We start from the raw sequence: 27,357 nt of genomic DNA on the forward strand, positions 1-27,357 counted from the left end.
GCAATGAGGGAACAAGGTAAAAACGAATAACCTTTGTGATATGTTTGAAGGTGACTGGTAGGGATACTGAGCCTAAAATTTTTTGCTTGTTGCCGCCCGCGGTATATACAAACGCATGTAAGGGCTGATAATCGAAGCCGTTATCCTCTAGGAATTCTAATCCATTTTTCCCTAAGATGGAGACGTTGGCTCCCGAGTCCAACAACCCTACGAGAAAACTATCCTTAATCTTAGCCTTTACGAGAGGCCTTTCATTCTCTGTAAGCGTTAACGTGGTGTAGCAGTCTACGCTCCTGTACCCTCATGTGGTATCTCTTCCTGCACTTAAGAATATCGTCCGATACCGGGTATTGTTTAAAAATGATAGGTCTTATTTGTTCATATCTATGTTCCCTTTCTTCAAGGTTTGGTGGAAATTGCGCCTGGCAAGCGACATCCCTATGCTGGCGTTGCAGAATCTTCATCGGCTCGCCCATCGCGGATGAGGACGTTTGACTCTCGGATTCAGAACTATTAGAACTCTCCGTACTGTCAGGGTAAGTTATTATCACGTTTGGGTGTTCCTTTGCCAGGGTACTACTGCACCTCGGAAGCTCATCACCTCCATGCAGAGATTCACCCTCTGGTTCGGTGCACGGGACGACAGCTCGAGCACCGGCTGGTGTGGGAGCTATGAAGCCGACCGAGGTTCCCCCGCCTTCTCGCTCGGGTACTGGTTTCCCTGCCTGCGATGGTCCCTAGGGCATTTAGGAGTAAATACACCCTTATACCCACATTTGAAACAAAAAGGATTTTTAATGGGTTCCTCACAATATATATAGGAGGGGCCCATTGCCATTGCAATTCCAGCATTGGATTCCCGAATAGTCCGGTCTCCTGTTGCGTCGACAGTCCAGCGCCTCTTTCTGCGGATCCATTCCGCCGTTCTCGCCTTCCATCCTCATGTCCGGGGTTGTCACGCGTGCTTCGTTTACATGCCGTCCTGGGTAAGTGGCTCCCAACAGCTTGCTTTCTTTCAGCACTTGTTCACCTCTGCGTGCTACATCGCGTAGATCATGAAGGGTCCTTACATCTGTGTTGAAAAGCATCAGCTTAAGGCTACTGTTGACGTTTCTTTTCATTATGTCAATCAGTAGAAGCTCCGACATGGGTTCCCTTAAGCGTGCGTTCAAGGAGATAATGTCCGTGTGGAACATGTCATAGCACTCACTTGCTTTTTGCTTTCGCATGGAGATCTCCATCATGATCTCGTAGTCAGTTTTCAAAGTACCTAACTCTCTTTTTAATGAGTAGCAGAAAAAGGCATATGTCGCGTTTGGGTTTTGTTTCGTGAAAAGCCAGTACCATTCTTCGGCCCGCCCGGAAAGAAACAGGTGGAAACTAGCCATTATTTGTTCGTCCGTGCATTGTGTGCGCTCACACAAGGTGTTCAGCTTAAAATGGAAATCTGCTACGCTCCCAGTGCCGTCGAACGCGATTTTCCACTCCTGCGGTTTCACTACTATGATGCTCGGAGCAGGGTATATTGGTGGTATTACTGTTAGAAGTGGGTTACGGTCCATCCTATTCGCGTTCCGGTTTTGATAAATTGATTGCTGCGCGGATTCGAGAGCGGCGTTGAGCTGGTCCATATTGTTTCTGATTGAACCCATCTCTCTCCGCATTTCCTCCTGCCAAGCCTGGAACAGCTGGTGTAGCACGTCCACCCACGAGCCTCCACGAGTAGCTTCGTTCTGCATTCCTGGGGTATTCGCCTGGTCACCTGCAGCTTCTCCAAAGTTTCCAACTCCTTGGTGTAATGGTAAGGCACCAGCTCCATCCGGTGCGTAGGTCGACACATTGGTCATTAGCCCCGAGATATCATGCGCGTTCAATAGGGGAGCATTCGGATTACTGGTGCTTCCAGGTCTGTCCAGCTTATTGCGAGGGTCATTCAAGTCCGAGCCCATATTCGGCCCCGCGGGATCTGCATATGGTCCACCTACTGGGATGTGCACCACCAAGGGACGCCTGGCCTTGGGGAAAACCCCCCTATTACTACCGCCCCGGTTCTGGCTCCCCCGAAAGCTTCCTGCACTCCCAAACGGAGTATTTTGGCCCGGTTGGCCGTACGACTGCCCGCGTGACATAATAATTAAAAAAAAAATTTTTTTTTTGTTTGGTCGTAGTTTGTCAAATCCTGGTATTCGAAGAAAAAAGACTTTTATTTACTGCCAAACGTAAGGCCGTTAGGTAAAAGGTCTGAATTCACCCCCCTTCCACCCTATATTCTAGACGATGGGTTGGTTTAAAAAAAATTATATATAGGTATATAAAAAAAAAGTACGAGAGGAAATACCAAAAAAAAACTCGCAAGCATTTAGTATTTATTAGTATAGATAGCCGTATCTAACGGAAAAAAGTCAAAGCTGCAAAAAAAATGTATTAGTTATATATATATTTTGTATAATTAATGGGAATGCTGATGGGCCGATTCCTCCAGAAGGCACGGGGTACAACAAAAAAAAAGTCACATAAATTCATTCATACTTGTCCCTAGTGCTCCCAACCGCAGTGCGAGGGGGTCTTAAGGCCCCCCCTCCGAGACTGGTTGGGGCCACTAGGGTCGGTACCAGGCACACACGGGTTGGTCTCAACACGCCCAGCCGCAACGCAGGGGCAGTTTCCAGGGGCTCGCCCCTGGGACTGGTTGGGGGTGTTGAGGCCTCCCGTCCATTCTCACTGGACACCCCTCCTGCCTCCGCCGCAATGGGTGGAGCGGTTTAGGAACCGCTCCCCCAGTCTGGTGGGACAGGAAGGAGTGCCACTTTGAATCCCAGCTCAACCCGTCACAATCCAGGTGGCACTATGAGCTGGGGCCCTACAACTCACTCACTCACACACTCATATCAACGAAACTAATTCGGCTAAAACTAAAAAAAAACTAAAAAAATTGTACAAAAAAAAACCCAATTTAGCGGACACATATTTTATCTAGGCCGACTAACGGACAACATTCCGGCAACATAAAAAACCCCCAATTTACTAAAAAAAATTTAAGTGCGTGCAGCACTGCCTCTTCGGGTGAATACAAAAATTCGGAGGACACGACGTTCAGTCTCGTGGCTCCTTCGGCCACTGCCCCCGATGACCAGCCCGGACAACCTGATCCGTCCAACCATCCCACCGCAACGTAGGTGGCAGCTCCTGTGGCTGGTCACTCGGACTGGTGGGATGGTCAACTTCACAGGTTGACCCGACTGACCCTCGCGGCCAGCGCCTCAGGCGCCACGTTGGGCGCCATCTGTTATGGCGCCCTCAGCAACTGTCAACGATGATCACTTCGGACAACTTGATCTGTCCAACCATCCCACCGCAACGCAGGTGGCTGCTCCTGCGGCTGCTCACCTCGGGCTGGTGGGATGGTCAACTTCACAAGTTGACCCAGAATGATCAGCGCGACAGCGCCTCAGGCACCAAATCCCGTTGGGCGCCATCTGTTATGGAATCGCATTTACGATGAAAGCAGTAAGGAAGGTGGTCGGCATAATGTGGTGGTGCACAGTGGCTAGTCATTGTCGGCTGGGGCGGGTCCTTGCCAGCCTTACTGTTCAGAAAAAAGTTCCTATCATGCCTATCAAACTAGCAGCTGTCAAATTTAAAATAAACTGACAGAAGCGCAGAGACGACTCAAAACGCTTATAATTCAAAATAAAACAACATCCGGCCGAACCGGATGTCACGGACAGACCGTTAACATTCAAAAATTTAAATTCAAATTAAAAAAAAAATAACGAGAAAAAAAAATACCGAACCGGAATCGACCGGTTACCACTCTGAAAATCAAATAATAAAAAAAAGCTGAAAAATTAAAATAAAGAAGAAAAGGGCCGAATATATATAGGGGGCGCCGCGGGTGGTGTTGCGACGCCCTGTGCTTATCCCACCCTCAAAATCAATGGCCACCGACGCACCTAAAATTTCGGTGGCCCCTTACCTGTTTTCCTAAGTGCCTTCTAAATAAATGGCGTCGCCAGCATTTCCATTTTTAATACTTATTTATTTATAATTCATTTCAATGAAGACTTAGGCAAAACTTTAACTTTATAAAAAAAAATTTTTTTTTATTTAGTGTAAGTTTTGACGTAGTCATATGAAGTGTATCTAGTTATAAATGAAAGTTTAATTATAAACCAAAAAGAGAAAAAACGTGTGCTAATTTATAATAAAATTTTTTCCTGTTACGGTTTCAGCTTTTATAAACCAAAGTTGTCTTACAAAAAATTGTCGAAGTATCAAAACAAACTATTCATGACTTTGCGAATTAGTCATTCAAAACGACAATCGGTAAAAGTTAAATATTTTGTTTTTCTCTTCTTCTTTGCTTCTCCTCCAACGCTTGCATTTACATTTTTCCCCTCAGCCAAAAATAGATAATAAAATTTGTATATATACCGATATAAATGAAGCCAAATATCTTACCCTATCAAATAATAGCTATATATAATAAGGATTAAAAGCGAAAAATATGTGCATCCTTTTTTTTGAAATTGTATGTGTGAGCTGTACCTAACTGGGCTGAAGCTAGAAAATCTCTGGTTTCAATTTTAAGGTGAAGAATTTCTATTTTTATTAATATTTTTAAACCTTTTCTTTGAAAAACGTTTTTTTGTTTTATTTTTGTTTTTATTTTTATTTATTATTTTATTTTTATCATTATTTTATCGCATATTTCTTTCTAATAATGTTTTCAAGTTTACTTATGATCTTTCATCATAATTCAGTTTTTTTTTCTCTTAGTTATTTGTATTCCATTCTTTTAATTAAATTTAAACCTAACTTGGATCCACTTAAAACGTTAGGTAATAATATATATTGCCAAAAAAACTAAAAGCTATCGATAACAAAAAAAAAAATGTACAAATTAATCTTCCATAATCAGTTTTGAATGTTGTAACATAACAGCTAAAGCAACATTTTTAGTTGAAGAATTACGCGGAAACATCCTGTCTTTGAATTGTATAATACGGTTTGTATAGATGAATGCATGTGAACAAAGGCAGTTTTATAGGTGTGTAATTTCATGTATGTATGCATATCGGTCTATATGCGTATAACGCAAGTGCTATAGACTTTAAGCTCATCAACGTTCCTTACGCCTTTTTATAGCATTTAGCTACTCCTTTTATTACTAAGTTACGTTTAAAGTTCATGTATATTTACGTACTCATATAATTATCATGCTTCAGCGTTTGACATCCATTCTTTAATTATATTTACTTTGGTTTAAAATTTAATAATCCGAGATTTTCAAATTCGGTATACCGTAAATATTTACGCTTATATTTTCATAACTAGATAGCGGAAAAAGTTCAATACTTATTGGCCGTCAACGGCAATAGTGTTCGTCTTTCAAAAGTGCGCTTCCTTATAATTTTAGTATATTCAAATGAACACGCCCAGGCGTCATATACGTACGTAGTGTATGAAGAATAAATTCTTATGCAAAAAGATTAAATGCAGTTCATATAATTTGATTTACTTCCCTTTCTACGATTTTGCATATACATACATTTATGTATATTTTAAATGGATGTATATTTTAAATGGTGTTATTTCAAAAATTTGTCATAAATTCATTAAATTGAATAGAAAGAAAGTTGAATTGTTTACAGCCGTGGGTACGAAAATAGCATTGAAAAGTAATAACAAAGCTTCCGATTATCGCCCCTCATTTATTTTCGTTGGAAGTTCGACAGTGTTCAAAAAAAAAAACTTCATTAAATTCCAGAAAAGGAAAATCCTCAAACCATGTCGAAGCCATTACCGAAAATCTAATGTTTGGGAAAAATAATTTTACGGAAATCTCGCCTTAAGTATTAAAATTCACACAAAAAATAACAAATTTATTTAAATGCTTAAGTCCACTCATATATCATAGTGGTCTATTCCTAACTTCCTTTTTCGGCTTATTTTAATTTGCAAGATATATATATGCTACTAACTACTTGGCGGCGACTCACCCGGTGGCTGGTACTTACATAGCCGGCAAGAGTCCGTTCCGTAGGCCTCTGCCGGCGTGGTTACTGGTGATGTTGTTTTTGCTGATGAAGTCGTCGCTGTTGGTGGTTATGGCGCGCGGTGTTAACGCTGTTGGTGGTTGTGGCGCGCAGTATTGTCGCACTGGGTTGGTACTGTTGGTAGTTACGGCGCGCGGTGTTGACGCTGTTGTTAGCGGTGGCGCGCGGTATTGGCGCGCTGGGTTGGTACTGTTGGTAGTTATGGCGCGCGGTGTTGACGCTGTTGGTAACGGTGGCGCGCTGGGTTGGTACTGTTGGTGGATATGGCCCGCAGCCTTGGCGCGCGGTGTTGACGTTATTGGTGGTGGTGGCAAACTCAGCGTCGAATATAAGGTGTCTTGGCCACGTTACGATTTAGTGTTTGGCGCTTCTCAGCTTCACCATTAATTTTCCTCAATTATGTTTAATATCCCCCCACGCCTTCGACAGTATCTATTTGTTTTGTGATTAGTTATATCTTTATGTAATCAGTTCCTCGGAGCCATTTTGGTTACACTATGAAAGGAGTTTTCCCATGCAGTTAATATGTTAAACACCCAGAATTTTGTGTTGAATACACATCTCGAAACATTCATTTAAAAAGCAATCATACAACTAGCGAGCACTGTTAAATCTCCAAAATAAAATTACACCTTAGTTATATAGCATACACCAAATGATTTGCACAATTTATTTCGGATTATTAGCAATTTCTTTCTTTGGTGGTGAAGTATGCGGTCTAGGAATCCGCTTTATAGTGTCAGCGTGTTGCTCGCAACCACTCGCGACCACAATGCTTCAACCGTTGAAGCTCATGAAAATCCTTAATAATAGCTCCTCCGCCTTATATGCCTTCATGCGATTTAGGTGTATCAATTAAAGGCAGTGGTATATTTTGCACAGGTTCCACTTCACCAGAAACTCGTCGCGTTCAAATGGTTCAGTCGTGGGTGTATAATGTACAGCAGGTCCTCTACTATTGAATCGGTTTACTTTCGCCAGCCACGTAGCATTTGGGGACGCCTTTTATGAAATAGAAACATAATCATTACCCCAGTTTTTGCGATGTGGCGTGTGCCCTGCCAAATTACAATTTTCGTTCTAAGCCAAAATTTTTACTTGATTACAACGATTGAAATAACCTTTCTATGAGAAATTTAGTTTCCTTCCAATCACTTGACGATGACCAAAATTGGCACAAATTTCGTTTTGTACTTCACTTCTTCTTTGAAAAGTTTTCTTTTTTTTCAACCATCACCGACGCTTGCCATTAACTTTATAATCATTCAAAATGGCCTACCAAGCCGATAAAGAGAAAAAAAAAATTCCACTTCTTATTGCGGCTGCGCCATGGAAAGGCTCCGTTTTTATCTAACTGTGACTGCCATTATTGTATGGTTCGACCATATGGTTGGCCCATCTCTACCGCAACATACTTTTTTTTGCCAGGCTGTCAAAATCTTCGCGTTGATGTTAGGCGAAAGGAATGTACAGAAAGCGTACGATTTCGCAACTTGTGTGTGTTGTGGGAAATTTGTGCGCTTAATTAGCTAACAATTGATCACCACGCGTTAAATAATTGCCAATGTGTTGTTTACATTTTGCGCTTTCCATCTCCTTTTGACAATCTCTAAGTCAGTACAACGAAACGAATCAAATCAGCTGATGAGATGAGCCACCTACACCATTGAACCAGGTGTTATTGAAAGTTCGGCAATGTCATGGGAATTTTTGGCGATGCCACCCGCACGAAACTAACAAAATTTTGTTTTGACCACCCCAGGCAGACATGATTGAGGGGGAATCCTACCTTTTTCCCTATCACTACCCTGCAAAAATCGTGTGACCAAAAACGCACACAGCTACACGAATTTTTGACAGGGGTGACGATGTGGAATGAAAAATTGTGCAAATGAAATAGCATGCTGACAAATTTTGCTTTCCCACAATGTATCGTGCTCTCTCTCACTTATTATTTTTATAGGGATATCATAATACGTCATTTTTGCGTGCAAAAAAATCCACCATTTCTAATTCAGCAGAGACAGCAAAACATTTGGTGGTGGAAAATTTTTTCAATTTTGAATGGAATATCTCCGGAAATTTTTAAAATTAAGAGGGAGTTCTCCAGATCACAAATATATATATTTTAAAGTGCGCAAACTTATAATTTAAAAGTTATTTGGTGTTAAAATTTGCAAATTTCTATACAAATTTTATATGTGTATACCCCTGCAAAAACGCTCCACGTCATTTTACTAGTCATTTTACGGTCATTGTGACTTTCTGCAGCGGTTATATTCATAGTCACGTTTGCATGGGCGTGATGAACTTTTGTGACCAAATTTTCCGTTTCGTTCCTATTAATGTGATCGTGCATTCCGCTCCCACTTATAGGATGTGAGCATAGCACTGTGCTACTCACACACGTCACAATGCTCGTCAAATGGCAGTCATTTTTCCGTCATTTCACTCTACATTTTCGAGCCATTTGACAATCAATTTTACTGCGGTTTTACCATTTATATAACCGCCATATAACGTGAATTTTACCTGCAGATTTACTTTACCTGGAACAGCCATTTGAATAAAATATGAACCAAAAAAATTGAATTTTCAATATTTATTATTTTCAATATTATTATATATGTACATGAAATTGGAACTTATATTAATCCAGTTCAAATAAAACAGAAGAACTTTAATAATAAATAAACTCGCTTAATTGGTTTTTGTTTTCCAATCTCTTCTAAGCGAGCAAAAAAATAATATTAAGCTTTAGAAAAAACTCCAATTATTTGAATAATCTACAACTTAAAGCTTAGTAGAAATTCAGATCAAGAATATTCAAAGGTGTCGTGGATCCGATTGCTGTCGTAATTGAAGAACTTAAAAATGTACGACTATTAATTGAGTCAGACTTATTATTGTAACCCTTAGCAGGAGTATTGATTGGTTTCAAATCTAATTCCGACAGCAATCATATCACGACATCCCTTATTATAATGCACATGAAATTGTAACTTAAATTAATACAGTTCATATAAAGAAAAGTAAGTATTTTAATAATAAATAAACTCGCTTGATTGGTTTTCGTTTTCCAATTGAAATCTTTTCCAAGCGAACAGAAAATAATTTTAAGCTTTAGAAAAAACTCCAATAATTTGAATCACTTTAAATCTACAACTAAAAGCTAATTAGAAATTCAGATTAGATTTACTCTTTTTTTTTCAGATCAAGAATATTCAAAGGTGTCGTGGAATCCGATTGCTGTCGTAATTGATGAACTTAAAAATGTACGACTAGTAATTGAGTCAGACTTATTATTGTTCTAAATCTAATCATTCAAGCAATAATTCTGCAACCCATAGCAGGAGTATTGATTGGTTTCAAATCTAATTCCGACAGCAATCGTATCACATCCCTTATTATATATGTACGTGATATTGCAACTTAAATTAATACAATTGATATAAAGAAAAGTAAGTACTTTAATAATAACATAAACTCTCTTAATTGGTTTTTGTTTTCCAATTGAAATCTTTTCTAAGCGAGTAGAAAATAATTTTAAGCTTTAGAAAAAACTCCAATTATTTGAATAATCTACAACTGAAAGCTTAGTAGAAATTCAGATTAGGTATACTCTTTTTTCAGATCAAGAATATTCAAAGGTGACGTAGAATCCGATTGCTGTCGTAATTGATGAATTTAAAAATGTACGACTTGTAATTAAGTCAGACTTATTATTGTTCTAAATCTAATCATTCAAGCAATAATTCTGCAACCCATAGCAGGAGTATTGATTGGTTTCAAATCTAATTCCGACAGCAATCGTATCACAGCCCTTATTATATATGTACGTGATATTGCAACTTAAATTAATACAATTGATATAAAGAAAAGTAAGTACTTTAATAATAACATAAACTCTCTTAATTGGTTTTTGTTTTCCAATTGAAATCTTTTCTAAGCGAGTAGAAAATAATTTTAAGCTTTAGAAAAAACTCTAATTATTTGAATAATCTACAACTGAAAGCTTAGTAGAAATTCAGATTAGGTATACTCTTTTTTCAGATCAAGAATATTCAAAGGTGTCGTAGAATCCGATTGCTGTCGTAATTGATGAATTTAAAAATGTACGACTTGTAATTAAGTCAGACTTATTATTGTTCTAAATCTAATTATTCAAGCAATAATTCTACAACCCTTAGCAGGAGTATTGATTGGTTTCAAATCTAATTCCGACAGCAATCGTATCACATCCCTTATTATATATGTACGTGATATTGCAACTTAAATTAATGCTGTTGATATAAAGAAAAGTAAATACTTTAATAATAAATAAACTCTCTTAATTGGTTTTTGTTTTCCAATTGAAATCTTTTCCTGTGCAAGCACATCGCTAACCTGTGTTGGCAAAAGATATGATTATACTGTCTTCGATAGATAGTCGGACGAGCCGTTACTCGGCGAAGTAGAGATGACCGTTGTGTCGGTGGCAGCTGTTACAACAGCAGTTTCTAACTTTACACCATCCGTACAGTGTGATGAATTCTTCACTGCCTTTTCCAATTGCTTGGCGTCAACAATTTTTGCTGTTTGTAAAGCTTTAGCTGTAATGCAAATATATAGATGGGTTAAAGTGGTTTTCGTATGTTATTCAACAACTCACCCTATACCATCATCACAGCCTCCTCATCGATTTTGAATATGTGTACTGTTTCAGTATTCAGACCCAGTTCGTTTGATGCAATATTTTCGATTTTATGAATATGTATACTATCCGTTAGGCAGACAATTAGGTGCGTTCGATTCATTCATATACTGTGGGTATTTGAGCCGTAGACGCAATTGATATATTGTAACATTTGTAAACAGTTGGGTTTTTCTGCTGTCACCATCACCACTAGAGAGCTATTGAAGAAACGCTCGACCAATATATGTTGCGATTTACGCGCATAGATTTTTTCCACCTTGTCAGTTATTGATGGAGAAAATGCGAAAGCCATATTTACCATCCAATACGGAAATGGAACTGTGGAGGAAGAAACATTTTATAAAATTTAATAAAATCAATAAATGATAGTTGTGTTAAAATGGGGTAAAGTATCGTATGTTAAAGTATAGCGAAGTTTGAATAGGTCTCATTCTTCATTCTTAGAAACATGTACGAAGGTACCTCGTAAGATATTAAAAATCCTCAACGCTTTTTTACAATAACTTAAAAAAAACTCATATTCATCAAATTTCTGTTTAACTTCTACATATCAATAGCTACCTTTACCACCAGAAGGAGTCACTATTGCTTCTACACCTATGCTATTGTTTCCTACACCGATGAGCTTTGTAATAAAATAAACAGCTATCTCCCTAATCTCTCCAGTTTTGTCGCCTCGCGAAACCTGATATTGTAACCAACCAAATCATCGGTGATCCTTTTTAAAACATGGCCGCGCCAAATGTCGACCATATGACATTACCCTACCGACTGTCTTACACCTTAAAATTTTGGGTGTGACTTTCATCAGGATCTACATTTTGGTGAGAACGCAGCCGCAATTGTTCCGAGAAATCAGAGCCGTACCAAAATCCTCAAATCCCTCGCTGGCAGTACCTGGGGAAAGGATAAAGAAACGCTCATGACTACACACAAAGCAATTAGCCAGCCGATTAAGTTCTATGCGTCACCCATATGGTCGCCAAGCCTAAAAATTACCCACTGGAAGAAGCTACAGGTCTGCCAAAATACTGCTCTCAGAATTGCCACGGGCTGTCTTCTTATGTCCCCAGAACACCATCTGCATAATGAGGCGAGAATACTCCCCATCAGGGAGAGAAATGATATGCTGACCAAACAGTTCCTGTTGAATACCCAGAAACCTGAGCATCCCAACAGACATCTGATTGGTCAACCAGCACCGCCTAGGGGCCTAAGGAGTCATCTCCGTAAGCATTTTGAGGAAATACGGCTCCTGAGAACCCAGCCGTATGAAGCGAAAAACACAAGCAGGTCCTTGGTGAATTCCATAAACAAGCGTCGGACCGTTATGCCCGGTGAATCCAGTACTGAAAGAAAAGTATCCACACCTCGCGGAAGAGGAACGCATACTCCCCAGAGAAAAGCGAGTCACTCTAGCTCAACTTCGTTCTGGATACTGTAACAGGTTAAACTCTTACCTATCCAGAATCAACCCCGACATACAAAATGTATGCCCCGCTTGCAATGTGTCCCCACATGACACCAACCATCTCTTTAATTGTAATGTGTAATCAACGCCTCTAACACCCCTTTTATTATGGTCCCCCTTGTCGAAACAGCAAGTTTCCTTGGACTCCCGTTAGAGGATATTGATGATAATTTCTGATCGGTCGCACCTATTGGATGGGGCGAAGCACTGCTACAATAACAACGTGTGAAAGATGGTTGCATCATTCGTTTGTTGCTCCCTGTTGCTTTGCTTATATTTTTTTTTCTCAATTTTAAACAAATTCACAACAATAACTAAACTTTTAATTTGTTAACAAAAATAGAAATGCGCAACAAAATTTCAATTGGCAAATCAGCTGACTTCGAAGATTTGAAATTCCTATTCCCCAATTATTGTTCTCTCTAGGAGAAAAGAATTGGAGGAATTTTTCTGCGGTGCTATTAAGGCAATGACCTTTGACCTCGAGTAATTTTTTTTTAGCTCGAATAGGATAGATGGGGACTTTTAATTTTAATATTTTTATGGTAAACTAGAGGTCCTCACTAAAATTTGGCTTTGTAGTAATTTTTGTTATTTTAATTGTCTAAATTAGCCGTTCTAATATTAAAATCGCCACTCTCAATACAAATCAAAAAACAAGTATGAAAAAGTTGTTAACGTTACAGTGCTTATGGATTCATTTTAAGAGTGCATTAAAAGAAAAAAAAGTTTTGTTAAGCACATTTTTAAAAAGGAAAGGAAAGGTCGGTAAAAATGAGACTTACCATATATTCATATCGGCTGCTGAGTGGAATATCACCAAATCTCGGCTGCCGTTTCAAAAACTTCCTTTCTCAGAATTCGTTTGAAGAACGCCCTATCTTAGAATTTGTTTCATAAACACTCCAGCTATTGTCAAAATGTGTTGTATTTGAGCTCAGATCGGTCATTTTTGAAGCCAAATCTGAGTTAGGGCATTCTTCAACCGAATTCTATGATAGGGCTTTTCTAATATACGGGGTTATTCAAATGTTTTCTGAGAAAGGTGCTTTTCGAAACGGCACCCGAGACCGGGTGATATTGTTGTAGCAGTGCTTCGCCCCACCTAACTGCTACAACAACAACCGGGTGATATTCCAATCAGCAGGCGATATGGATATAAGGTTTCATTTAGTTGTCCCATTTTACTGAGCTTTTGTTTTTGTGTCTTTCGTTTTACGGGTATGTTTAGATATAAGGTTTTTTTATTAACTTTTAAAATAAATCCATTTTTAACTGCCGGCCGTTCAAACTCTGAACCCTATTGTATATTCTTACGATTTCAATGAGAATGATTTCCCACACTCTGAGCACGAGTATGGTCGCTCGCCGGTATGCATACGTATATGGCGCTTTAGCTTAGATGAAGTTGTAAAATCTGTGAATTAACAATCAGTAAAATGAATATCATTTACAATCACACTGTCTTATAAACCTTTACCCTTGTTGCAGAAATTACACGTATATTTTCGTTTGGGTTTTGGCGGCTGCTGAATTTTAGTGGCCAAATTTTGCTTTAATTTAGCCTCCTCCTCCTTTAAGGCTGTCATATTTCGCTCCCACGTTTCTGGATCTTCGTCTTTGTGCGTAGTTAAATGCGTACGTAACTCCGTAAAGTGAGGAAAAGTTGATGGGCAAAACTCACATCTATGAATTATTTTGCCCAGATGTGTACGTAAATGCGACAGCACTGGACCGCTTACAGCAAAGGTGCATTCGCAGTATTCGCATTTGTATGGTTTTCCACCGGTATGAGTACGTATATGACGGCGTAGATTGAGAGCGTAGGTAAAGCTTTTTAACGGAACCAAAATGAAAAGTTGAAATAAATTAAGGTACGTTAAGATGATGTCTGTATTATAACCTTCCGCCTTTCACAAAATTTACATTTATGCGGTATTTCATTACTATGAATTAGTTTGTGTGTTTTTAAATGCAATATCACAATATTTTTACCACAAATATCGCACGGTTGTCGCTTGATCCCTTCATGAGTTTCTTTGTGTTTGACCAGGGCAGGATTGTTAGTATATCTCAGTGGACAGTAGGGACATACGTAAGGCTTATCTTCACAGTTATTGAGACGATGCATTCGAAGGTGCCTGTATATTATATAGATAATAAAGTAAAACAAGTATATAATTGTGGGAGCCTTAAAGTAATTAGGACATTTTACAACACTGTATGTCATAAAGCGACTGCAGGCGGACAACGGACTAACAGCAGAAACATGAATAAATAAGATAAAATGCAAACAAGCAACAAAGAGATAACGGAACTTTTAAAATAGCGAATAGACAAATTTCAAAGTCATAGTTGGCGCTTGATGACAGTTCATATGAAGTTGAGTAGTGAATCGGACGCGCCACGGCAAGTAAAAATAACTTCTTTTTTGTATATGCCGAAGCATAAGTGCAAAGTAAAAATGTTTAACTAAATAAATAAATTTGAACTAAAACATGTGTAAATGTGAACTAAACGTGTCTATGTATTCTAAAATAGTAGCGTACAACGCAAAACAATACGAATTTGAAATGTTAATTGTAAAACCGAAATAAATGAAATATAAACAATTTGACGTAATTTTAAAGAAAAGAGCGTGTTAATACCTTTTGAACCCCACAAATGGTGTCAGAAGTGCGGAAATTTTTTTAATAAAAACTTATTTCATGCGCCGTCCGATTATTTGTGCTAAAGCCGTTAAGCCACACACGTACATACAAAAAAAAAAAGCTTGTCACAGATTGTTGTGAAAAATTCAGTGCTAGAAATGCAGCAATATCTGCATAAAACTGTACCAAAAATTCATATCGGGTTTAATTGAAGTCATGCGATAGAACAGTTATACATTGGGGTGCCTATATGCAAAACCCTATCGTTGAAAAGCCGTTATGCTCATCGCTCATATTTTGCGTGAAAAAGAAATAATAAATTTTGTCGCTTTGCGGCGTCCGTTTAATGAACAACGGAACACGAACCTTGAAGTGTTGCTATACTGCTGCTGGCGAACAAGTTGAGTAGCCAAGCAGTAAAACTTAAATGTTGTTGTTGTGGGCGACTAAGTAAAAGCCCCACTGTTGATGTGTTACTCTACTGTTGTTGGTGAACAAGTCGAGTAGCCAAGCAGTAAAACTTAAATGTTGTTGTTGTGGGCGAGTAAGTAAAAGCCCCACCGTTGATGTGTTACTGTACTGTTGTTGGTGAACAAGTCGAGTAGCCAAGCAGTAAAACTTAAATGTTGTTGTTGTGGGCGACTAAGTAAAAGCCCAACCGTTGATGTGTTACTGTACTGACATGGGCGAATAAGTCGAAGTAGCCCAGCAGTAAATCTACGATTCCGATAAGTGATAATATTTGGCGAACCTATGTTGCAGTTGATGGAAGAAACTTTACACCTACTAAGTTGCAGTTGTTGATACGAGCCGATGCCGCACTTACAAATGAGAAAGCTGAACACTGTCGAGACAAACTAACGATAAGTATAAGTTTATATACTAACTCGATTGTATTGTAGAATTGCTTTTAGTACTAATTTTTGCAAAAAATAAGAATATCCATTTCAATACATTATAACAAGGTAGATACCAAAAAAAAGTTATAAAGCTTACCGTGGCACAATGGATAGAGATGAAATATTAGGGTTGACCGTAAGTAATTTGAAAAGCAAACTCACTGAACTAGGGCTTTCCACAAGTGGTCGTAAGGTAGTCCTTCAAGACAGACTTATGGAGCATTATGGAATTGAGCTTAGCGATGACGAAGACGAAGTCTTCGAGAATGCTTCCTCTGTACACTCCGTTGCCGTTGGAGTGCGTGAAACAACTAGAACACCCTTCACACTTCGTGACATCGAAGATTCTTTGTCTTATTTTTCAGGTTCAGGCCAAGCATCAATAGAAAAGTGGTTAGAAATTTTTGAGGAGAACGCTGCAGCAGTGCAGTGGAATGAATTGCAAAAATTTATTTATGTAAAGCAATTGCTAAAAGGTGGTGCTAAGATGTTTGTTCAGTGCCAAAAAGGTATAAAAGACTGGGACTCTTTGAAAAAATCGTTAAAAGAAGAATTTGGTTCAGCAGTATCTGCGAATGAAGTGCATCGTATGTTGCGCAATAGGCGAAAACAGTATAACGAAGATTACAAAGAGTACTTGTACAACCTCATGGAAATAGGGAAAATGATTGATTTAGATGATGTTAGCATAATCGAATATTTTATAGATGGCTTGCCAGATACGAGGTCCAACAAGGCAAATCTCTACCTGGCAGGAAACATAAACGAGTTAAAAGAACAAATAAGAGTTTACGAGAAAATCCGGGGAGGTAGCCGAGCAGCTGCAGTTAAATCAAGCGAACAATCTGGGAAGTTACCAAAACAAGCGCAACACCAACAAGATAAACGCTGTTTTCGGTGCGGTGAAACAAACCACATTTTGCGTAATTGTCCCCAGGCTACAGTCACTTGTTTTAAATGCGGTCAACTGGGTCATATAGCGTCGAATTGTAAAAACCCCAAAAAGGAGTTGAAGGCAGAATCGCTTAATGCAACCATGATGAGTACAAAAAGCAGAACTGTATCACGGGGCGGACTTATTTTTAAAGACATTAAAATTCGGAGCTTCGTACATTCAGCACTCATAGATACAGGATGTGATTTATGCTTGATTAGATATGACGTGTTGGTATCATTAGGCGAATTCGAGTTAACCAACGAAAAGCATCAACTATTCGGTATAGCCGATAGTGCCTTGATAACTTTAGGTGGGTTTAAGACCGAAGTAGAGTTTGATGACTCCGCAGTTGTTATTAACTTTCATGTTGTTCGCGAGAGAGATTCCAGATTCGGTGTTATTATTGACAATGACGTTTTGAAATGGGTGGACATAGTAATAAAGAATGATGAAGTGCAATTTAGAAAACGGGGAACTGTGTCCGCGAGTTGTGAGCCAATAACAATAGAAAGAAGTAGTGCAGTTGCTGGTGGACAGTCAGTCGTTGATAGCAAATTAGCTACGGACACTAAGTCAGTTGTTGGTAGAAAAGAAGAGACGTTCGAACTTTTTAATGAATTTGGAAATATATGCACGGCGGAAAGCCAAGAAAGAGAGAAAGAGTTAGATCTGGCGCACTTAGATGCACTCCAAGGGGCAAAAATTAGGTCTTTAGTTAAAAGTTATGTACCCGTGAGAAGTAAAATGTCTCCAGTAGAAATGAAGATCATTTTAACCGATGAAAAGCCAGTATATCAAAGGCCACGGAGACTTTCATATGAAGATAGGGGTTGGGTAGACGCCGAAATTGCGAAGTGGCTGGAAGAAGGCATCATCCAATCCAGCTCTTCGGAATATGCGTCACCTGTGGTTTTGGTATCGAAAAAAGACGGAAGTAAAAGACTTTGTTGCGATTACCGCCAGAGAAAAAATCTATAGAGACAATTTCCCTATGCCGTTAATTGACGACGTTTTAGAACGACTTCAAGGCGCCAAAGTCTTCACGACGCTCGACCTGTCAAATGGGTTCTTCCACGTGCCTATAGAGAAAGATTCCAGAAAATATACGTCGTTCGTGACCCATAGTGGTCAATACGAGTTCCTCTATGTCCCATTCGGAATTTCCAACTCACCCGCAGTCTTTTCACGGTACATAACGGCAGTATTACGCCCTCTAATACAATCAGGCGTGGTAGTCGTATACATGGATGACTTGATTATTCCGGCGAAAGACGAAATGGAAGGCATGAAGAGCTTGGAACTCGTTCTGGAAGTTGCATCCGCAAGTGGTTTGAAGATAAAATGGGAAAAATGTCAGTTCTTGAAGAAAAAAGTTGAATTCTTAGGTTATGTGATAGAAAATAGCACAATTAAGCCATGTTTAGCAAAGACAAAGGCAGTAGAGGGTTTTCCGGTACCAACTTCAAAGAAAAGTCTTCAGCGCTTTTTAGGGTTAACGTCGTATTTCAGAAGGTTTATTGAAGGTTACGCGATTATAGCAAAGCCGCTATCTGAGCTTCTCCGCCAAGACAATAGGTTTCAGATGGGAGACGAGGAGCTAGCCGCATTCCAGCAACTTAAAGTAGCTTTGGTTACGGCCCCGGTTTTAGCTTTATATAACCCTAAAGCAGTCACTGAGGTCCACACAGATGCAAGTATATACGGCTATGGCGCGGTTTTATTGCAAAGAGACGTCGACTATAGAGAATTTCATCCTGTGCAATATATGAGCAGGAAAACTAAACCATTTGAGGAAACACTCCACTCGTATGAGTTGGAAGTTTTAGCAATAATTGAGGCACTAAAAAAATGGAGGGTTTACCTGATAGGCATCAAATTTAAAATCGTAACCGATTGCAATGCATTCACGATGACGTTAAAAAAGCGTGATGTACCGTTAAGAGTTTCACGCTGGGCTTTGTATTTGCAGGATTTTGATTACACTATCGAACACCGTAGCGGAACAAAAATGAGACATGTAGACGCGCTCAGTAGAATGTCGTGCTTGCTATTGGAGGATACATTAAGTCATCGGTTGAAGTTAGCTCAGATGGACGATGATTGGATTAAGGCAGTTAGGAAAGTACTAGAAACAGGTCCTTACGAAGATTATTACCTATACAATGACATTTTATTCAAAGATCCAGTTAAGACGTTAGTGGTTATCCCATCTCAGATGGAGGACGAAATTATACGAACCACGCATAACCAGGGACATTTTTCTAACAAAAAAACTCAAGAAGCAATCGAGAAAAAGTATTACATGCCACAGTTGGCAAAGAAGGTAGCAAAGTTTGTTAGATCGTGCATGGAATGTATTGTCTCGGAAGCGAAGGCGGGGAAAAAAGAGGGATTTCTGACTCCGATCAATAAGGAGGACCAACAATTGGATACTTATCATGTAGACCACTTAGGGCCAATGGAAACGACAAACAAGCAATACAATTACTTATTTGTTGTAATCGATGCGTTCTCAAAGTTCACATGGCTTTATCCGACGAAGAACACGGGCGCAGAATCGGTGATCAACATACTAAAAGGGCAGTCGTCAATTTTCGGCAATCCGAAACGTATTATTTCTGACAGGGGTACCGCGTTTACGTCAATTTCCTTCAGGGAATATTGCGTAAGCGAAGATATACAACTTTTAAACATAGCCACAGGTGTCCCTAGAGGTAACGGTCAAGTCGAGAGGATTCATAGAGTTATTTTGCCAATGCTAACTAAACTCTGCGTCGGCGATCCAAAGTCCTGGTACAAACATGTAGATAGAGTACAACGCGCTATAAATAATACTCCTCCCAGAACCACAAAATTCTCACCCTTTGGAATCCTAACGGGGTTAGAAATGAGGGTTGCGGATGTACCGGAACTTAGGGAAATGTTAGAAGAACTTAGAGTCGAAGAGATAGATAGTGAACGTTATGAAGTCCGACAGACGGCAAAAGAGAACATAGAGAAGATTCAAGAAGAAAACAAGACAAATTTTAACGCTAAACGAAAACGGGAAATATAGTATAAACAAGGCCAACTGGTAGCCATCAAGCGTACCCAGTTCGGCGCAGGGTTAAAACTGAAACCAAAATACTTAGGACCATATAGAGTTACCAAGAAATTGAATCACGGTAGATACGAAGTGGAGAAGGTAGGAGACCACGAGGGTCCAAGACGTAGTACAACGGTAGCGGAGTACATGAAGGCATTCGACCCATCGTTCGAGGCGAACTAAACTCAGGATGGCCGGATGTGGGAGCCTCAAAGTAATTAGGACATTTTACAACACTGTATGTCATAAAGCGACTGCAGGCGGACAACGGACTAATAGCAGAAACATGAATAAATAAGATAAAATGCAAACAAGCAACAAAGGGATAACGGAACTTTTAAAATAGCGAATAGACAAATTTCAAAGTCATAGTTGGCGCTTGAGGACAGTTCATATGAAGTTGAGTAGTGAATGGGACGCGCCACGGCAAGTAAAAATAACTTCTTTTTTGTATATGCCGAAGCATAAGTGCAAAGTAAAAATGTTTAACTAAATAAATAAATTTGAACTAAAACATGTGTAAATGTGAACTAAACGTGTCTATGTAACCTAAAATAGTAGCGTACAACGCAAAACAATACGAACTTGAAATGTTAATTGTAAAACCGAAATAAATGAAATATAAACCATTTCAACTATCGTAGGGGTGGGAGTTCGACTCCCACTCCCGGGAGAAAAGGCTTTGAAGAGATTTACAAGGTATAATCGAAACAGCTGTCGCCTTGTCCGTCCTGATGTCACGTTGTTTAAATTTTTCCCAAATTATTAAATAAATTATAAAATTAAAAAAATTGCTTCAAATAAATGTTTTCATACATTTAAAAAAAAAAAAGCAATATGGGCAATCCCCGATTATTAAAAATCATACAAACAGACAAAATTGGTTAATTCGTTGTAGTTCTATAAATAGAACGAAAACAGCAACAAAAACCAAAGTTTCTTTGAAAACCGCCGTACCAAGCATAGCTTTAACACATAATTGCATACGAAGTATGCAATGTGTAAAAGATTAAAATATGCATAAAGAAGGCAATTGGGAAAGACTTCACAACAGGCATGACGTAGCTGAATGCGTTTACAACCATTTCAACTATCGTAGGGGTGGGAGTTCGACTCCCACTCCCGGGAGAAAAGGCTTTGAAGAGATTTACAAGGTATAATCGAAACAGCTGTCGCCTTGTCCGTCCTGATGTCACGTTGTTTAAATTTTTCCCAAATTATTAAATAAATTATAAAATTAAAAAAATTGCTTCAAATAAATGTTTTCATACATTTAAAAAAAAAAAAAGCAATATGGGCAATCCCCGATTATTAAAAATCATACAAACAGACAAAATTGGTTAATTCGTTGTAGTTCTATAAATAGAACGAAAACAGCAACAAAAACCAAAGTTTCTTTGAAAACCGCCGTACCAAGCATAGCTTTAACACATAATTGCATACGAAGTATGCAATGTGTAAAAGATTAAAATATGCATAAAGAAGGCAATTGGGAAAGACTTCACAACAGGCATGACGTAGCTGAATGCGTTTACAACCATTTCAACTATCGTAGGGGTGGGAGTTCGACTCCCACTCCCGGGAGAAAAGGCTTTGAAGAGATTTACAAGGTATAATCGAAACAGCTGTCGCCTTGTCCGTCCTGATGTCACGTTGTTTAAATTTTTCCCAAATTATTAAATAAATTATAAAATTAAAAAAATTGCTTCAAATAAATGTTTTCATACATTTAAAAAAAAAAAAAAAAAAAGCAATATGGGCAATCCCCGATTATTAAAAATCATACAAACAGACAAAATTGGTTAATTCGTTGTAGTTCTATAAATAGAACGAAAACAGCAACAAAAACCAAAGTTTCTTTGAAAACCGCCGTACCAAGCATAGCTTTAACACATAATTGCATACGAAGTATGCAATGTGTAAAAGATTAAAATATGCATAAAGAAGGCAATTGGGAAAGACTTCACAACAGGCATGACGTAGCTGAATGCGTTTACAACCATTTCAACTATCGTAGGGGTGGGAGTTCGACTCCCACTCCCGGGAGAAATGGCTTTGAAGAGATTTACAAGGTATAATCGAAACAGCTGTCGCCTTGTCCGTCCTGATGTCACGTTGTTTAAATTTTTCCCAAATTATTAAATAAATTATAAAATTAAAAAAATTGCTTCAAATAAATGTTTTCATACATTTAAAAAAAAAAAAAAAGCAATATGGGCAATCCCCGATTATTAAAAATCATACAAACAGACAAAATTGGTTAATTCGTTGTAGTTCTATAAATAGAACGAAAACAGCAACAAAAACCAAAGTTTCTTTGAAAACCGCCGTACCAAGCATAGCTTTAACACATAATTGCATACGAAGTATGCAATGTGTAAAAGATTAAAATATGCATAAAGAAGGCAATTGGGAAAGACTTCACAACAGGCATGACGTAGCTGAATGCGTTTACAACCATTTCAACTATCGTAGGGGTGGGAGTTCGACTCCCACTCCCGGGAGAAAAGGCTTTGAAGAGATTTACAAGGTATAATCGAAACAGCTGTCGCCTTGTCCGTCCTGATGTCACGTTGTTTAAATTTTTCCCAAATTATTAAATAAATTATAAAATTAAAAAAATTGCTTCAAATAAATGTTTTCATACATTTAAAAAAAAAAAAGCAATATGGGCAATCCCCGATTATTAAAAATCATACAAACAGACAAAATTGGTTAATTCGTTGTAGTTCTATAAATAGAACGAAAACAGCAACAAAAACCAAAGTTTCTTTGAAAACCGCCGTACCAAGCATAGCTTTAACACATAATTGCATACGAAGTATGCAATGTGTAAAAGATTAAAATATGCATAAAGAAGGCAATTGGGAAAGACTTCACAACAGGCATGACGTAGCTGAATGCGTTTACAACCATTTCAACTATCGTAGGGGTGGGAGTTCGACTCCCACTCCCGGGAGAAAAGGCTTTGAAGAGATTTACAAGGTATAATCGAAACAGCTGTCGCCTTGTCCGTCCTGATGTCACGTTGTTTAAATTTTTCCCAAATTATTAAATAAATTATAAAATTAAAAAAATTGCTTCAAATAAATGTTTTCATACATTTAAAAAAACAAAAAAAAAAAAAAAAGCAATATGGGCAATCCCCGATTATTAAAAATCATACAAACAGACAAAATTGGTTAATTCGTTGTAGTTCTATAAATAGAACGAAAACAGCAACAAAAACCAAAGTTTCTTTGAAAACCGCCGTACCAAGCATAGCTTTAACACATAATTGCATACGAAGTATGCAATGTGTAAAAGATTAAAATATGCATAAAGAAGGCAATTGGGAAAGACTTCACAACAGGCATGACGTAGCTGAATGCGTTTACAACCATTTCAACTATCGTAGGGGTGGGAGTTCGACTCCCACTCCCGGGAGAAAAGGCTTTGAAGAGATTTACAAGGTATAATCGAAACAGCTGTCGCCTTGTCCGTCCTGATGTCACGTTGTTTAAATTTTTCCCAAATTATTAAATAAATTATAAAATTAAAAAAATTGCTTCAAATAAATGTTTTCATACATTTAAAAAAAAAAAAAGCAATATGGGCAATCCCCGATTATTAAAAATCATACAAACAGACAAAATTGGTTAATTCGTTGTAGTTCTATAAATAGAACGAAAACAGCAACAAAAACCAAAGTTTCTTTGAAAACCGCCGTACCAAGCATAGCTTTAACACATAATTGCATACGAAGTATGCAATGTGTAAAAGATTAAAATATGCATAAAGAAGGCAATTGGGAAAGACTTCACAACAGGCATGACGTAGCTGAATGCGTTTACAACCATTTCAACTATCGTAGGGGTGGGAGTTCGACTCCCACTCCCGGGAGAAAAGGCTTTGAAGAGATTTACAAGGTATAATCGAAACAGCTGTCGCCTTGTCCGTCCTGATGTCACGTTGTTTAAATTTTTCCCAAATTATTAAATAAATTATGAAATATAAACAATTTTACGTAATTTTAAAGAAAAGAGCGTGTTAATACCTTTTGAACCCCACATAATTTATTATCTCACGTAAAAATGTATTGAATTTATGCTCAGATATGGCGTTTTGAAATTCTGAAAAATATCGGGAGTGGTGCCAAACGACGCGTATTGACCTCCACAAACAATAATCTGAAGACAGACAATTTTGTGGTTGTTGTAATGTTGTTGTACACAGGAAAACATTTTGTGTATAAAGAGTTTTTGCATGGATTTAATTGTGATTTTGCAGGCGGACCTCACATAGGCAGAATTAGTCCGTAGTGCTACCAGAAGTTTATTTTACGACCAAATTGAAAAATCCTATCAAAAACCAGGACCTATGTTATAAAACAACTCCGTCCTCTTGGCAAATACTAGAAGCTTTCTAGGATTTATACCACTTGTTGCTTTTATATCTTTTTTTATATAAGTCATGCAATAGACGTTGCAGTGATTGTGCTTCTTCATCTATTTCTTGTAGTTCTAAGATTATATTATTAAATTTATACCACGCAATCTTATCAACTTTCAATATGTTGTTGGTGTGTTTAATACTTCGTTGAGACTGTTTATTTGATGCTCTGATGATATTATATATACATGTTTTACTTTACAGAGTAACGGAATGTATACTTATGAGTAATTTATAAGGGGAAATAATAGATAACTGAGAATCTCTTATACAAATATGAGAACACAGAGATGTGTGTATGTACATATGCATGAAGAATGTGTAAAGAATGTAACAACATATCATCTCTCTCTCCCCTCAAAATTTACTGATTCTTGTTCTGCTTTTTGTTTTTTTTTTTTTTTTTGTTTGCTATGTATCATTATTTCAGTGCTCTTAAAATTAAATGTGAAACATTATGAAAATGAAGAAAATGAAGAAAATGAAGAGTTTAATATTTGTGTACATGATGTAAATGAAATGATTTAAGAAATAAATATTTGTATTGTTCTGCTTTTTCATAAACGCTCTGGTTTTTTTTGCGCTGTCGCTGCGAACGTCGCAACTGAGGGTTTTGCTCTGCGTCAGTGGCTGGTGTCTGCTGAACTTCGGCCACATCTTTATTGGCCGATGTTGTTGCCAATTCTTTCGGCTCCGTGGTTTCTTTAGAATTTGAAATATGAGATGAGTTGTCGCATTGGTGTGCTAATGTTGGTTGGTTTTCGAGTAGTGTATTTTCATTTGGCGTTACTGTTTTGCTTGTTATCTGTCTTTCGTCTGAAGTTGTTGCTTGCTCGCTGAGCCCTACTCCCGATTTTCTCACCTGATCTGTATGCCTTGTCCAAACGCGACCATCGTCAAGTCTCACGTTGTAGTGCGCATCGCCTTTGCACGATTCGATTACTCCGAACTGCCACTTGTTTTTTGAGAGGTAATCTCGTACTGCAACTCTATCACCATTCGACATTCTCTTTTGTGTCGACCTCATAACTTTATGGTAGTTTCTGGGGTTATTATGCGGTAATAGTAAGTCTAATCTCGATTGAATTTGTCTCCCTAGCATCAGCATCGACGGTGATTTGCTCGTTACTGGATGAATGGTACGCCTATAAGCTAGTAATATTTTTGATAATTCCGCCTTGAGTGAATGTGCAGTGCATTTCGCTGCAATGAGCTTGTTTTTGATTGTCTGCACATAACGTTCAGCTTGACCATTTGTAGCTGGGTGGTATGGTGCACCTTGTTTGTGGATAATTCCATTTTCCTTCAAAAAATTTTGGAACTCGTTGGAATTAAATTGCCGCCCGTGGTCACTCACCAGAATGTTCGGAATGCCGAATTGCGAAAATATTTCACGACATTTTTCTATCTTAGTTTCTGTGGTCATATTGGGAGTCACATGTACCTCTGGCCACTTGCTGTAGGCGTCGATTAGTACGAATAAATATTTACCCATTATTGGACCGGCATAATCTACATGCACCCGCTCGAATGCTTTAGTAGGCGTTTTCCAACTGTGTGTGTTTGGCTCCTTTTTGGGGTTAGGTCTTGTAATTTGACACGATACACATTTCTGTACTAGCTCCTCGATATCTTTGTCTAATTGGTTCCACCAAACATAAGCTCTGGCTAGACTTTTCATTCGAACTATGCCGAAATGTGCTGTATGCAATTCCTCAAGTACCCTTGGTCTAAGGCTCTTAGGAATATAGACACGCATTCCACGTAATAAACATCCATTATGTAGCGTAAATTCGTGCTGGTCGATACCAAAACGATCTTTAGGTTCACAGACTCGGCCATACTTCAAACCTTCTACTAACGATTTAATTGCTTTGTCCAACTTTGTTTCTTGTTGCAGGTCAGTAACTGTTATTGGTAATTCCTGTAACAATTCTTCTTCAACCATATAAACCTCCTCTATGGAATTGCGCTCATCCATAATTGGCAACCTTGACAGTGCATCCGCGTTACCATTGTCTTTTGAGCGCTTGCACTTAATGACATAATCATACTGTTCGAGAAATAATGCGTAATGTTGCATGCGAGTTGCTGAGTGGATAGGTATCCCTTTACTTGGTGAAAATATTTGAGAGATTGCCCTGTTATCTGTAACGAGAATAAACTTTCTACCGTACAGGTATTGGTAAAACTTACGTATGCCAAATATTATTGCGTAGGCCTCTTTGTCCAGCTGTGAGTAGCGTTGTTGTACCTTGCTTAAAGTCTGTGAAGCAAACTGAATCGGCCTCTCAGAACCATCATCATATACGTGACTTAGTACTGCACCGACTCCAATGGGGCTAGCATCAACTGCTAAGGTTACAGGTAACTTTGAGTCATAGTGTGTTAGTATAACATCCGATTGCATATGTTTCTTTATAGCATTAAACGCTCTTAAGCACTTGCTATCGAAAACGAATTTCACATTGTTTTGCAGTAGCTGGTTAATCGGCGGCGCTTTTCTGAAAATTGTCTTTGATTGTTATTTTTTGTTGCCACATACCACATATCAAATCGTTTTTAATTTATTTTATTTTATAAATAACAAAAACATCTTAAAAGATAAATTTTGTATTACAAAAAAAAGGTAGTTGTTTTCAGTCATTAACAATTTTTTTTTCTTTCGTGTTTTTAGAATCGAACCTCGCATAAACACCTATATTTAATTTTTTTTAGCATATTTATTTGCGGTTCAATATTATGACAGGAAAATTTATTCAATTGTGAATAATCTTGGGCTAGCAATATTCCTTTTAATTTATCAGTTCCCAGACGGTTTCGGATTTTTATTTTGTTTAAATTTATTTTAGAAAAACTTCGTTCTACATTCGCTGAAGAGTGTGGCAAGCACATTAGATCTGCAACGAATTCACATAAATTAGAAAAAGCGTATGTAGAGTCAGCTCTTTTGATAGTAGAAATAGTTTTCCAAAAAACTTCTGGAAGAACCTTAGAAATGTCTTCAAAATATGTCTTAAATTCTAAAAACTTTAATTACCTATACTCACTATCAATATCCTGCAAAATTTTCTAATCGATTGTGTGCGAAAAATGTTGCAAGACCATATGAAAAGAAACAATTTTTT

General features: G+C 38.1%; 1 protein-coding gene and 2 pseudogenes across 1 annotated transcript in view; 2 read left to right on the forward strand and 1 right to left on the reverse strand.

Moving 5' to 3' along the window:
- Positions 1 to 27,357, forward strand: part of LOC137244344 (protein transport protein Sec24C-like) — a 64,762-nt gene that overhangs the window by 16,353 nt on the left and 21,052 nt on the right. The gene's annotated exons all lie outside the window — the stretch shown is intronic.
- The window catches only part of LOC137244340 (tRNA (guanine(26)-N(2))-dimethyltransferase-like), an 81,047-nt pseudogene continuing 61,783 nt past the window's right edge, over positions 8,094 to 27,357 (forward strand).
- The window catches only part of LOC137246024 (tRNA (guanine(26)-N(2))-dimethyltransferase-like), a 31,125-nt pseudogene continuing 12,414 nt past the window's right edge, over positions 8,647 to 27,357 (reverse strand).

The sequence above is a fragment of the Eurosta solidaginis genome, chromosome 3 (assembly GCF_040869045.1).
Source record: "Eurosta solidaginis isolate ZX-2024a chromosome 3, ASM4086904v1, whole genome shotgun sequence".
NCBI lineage: Eukaryota > Metazoa > Arthropoda > Insecta > Diptera > Tephritidae > Eurosta > Eurosta solidaginis.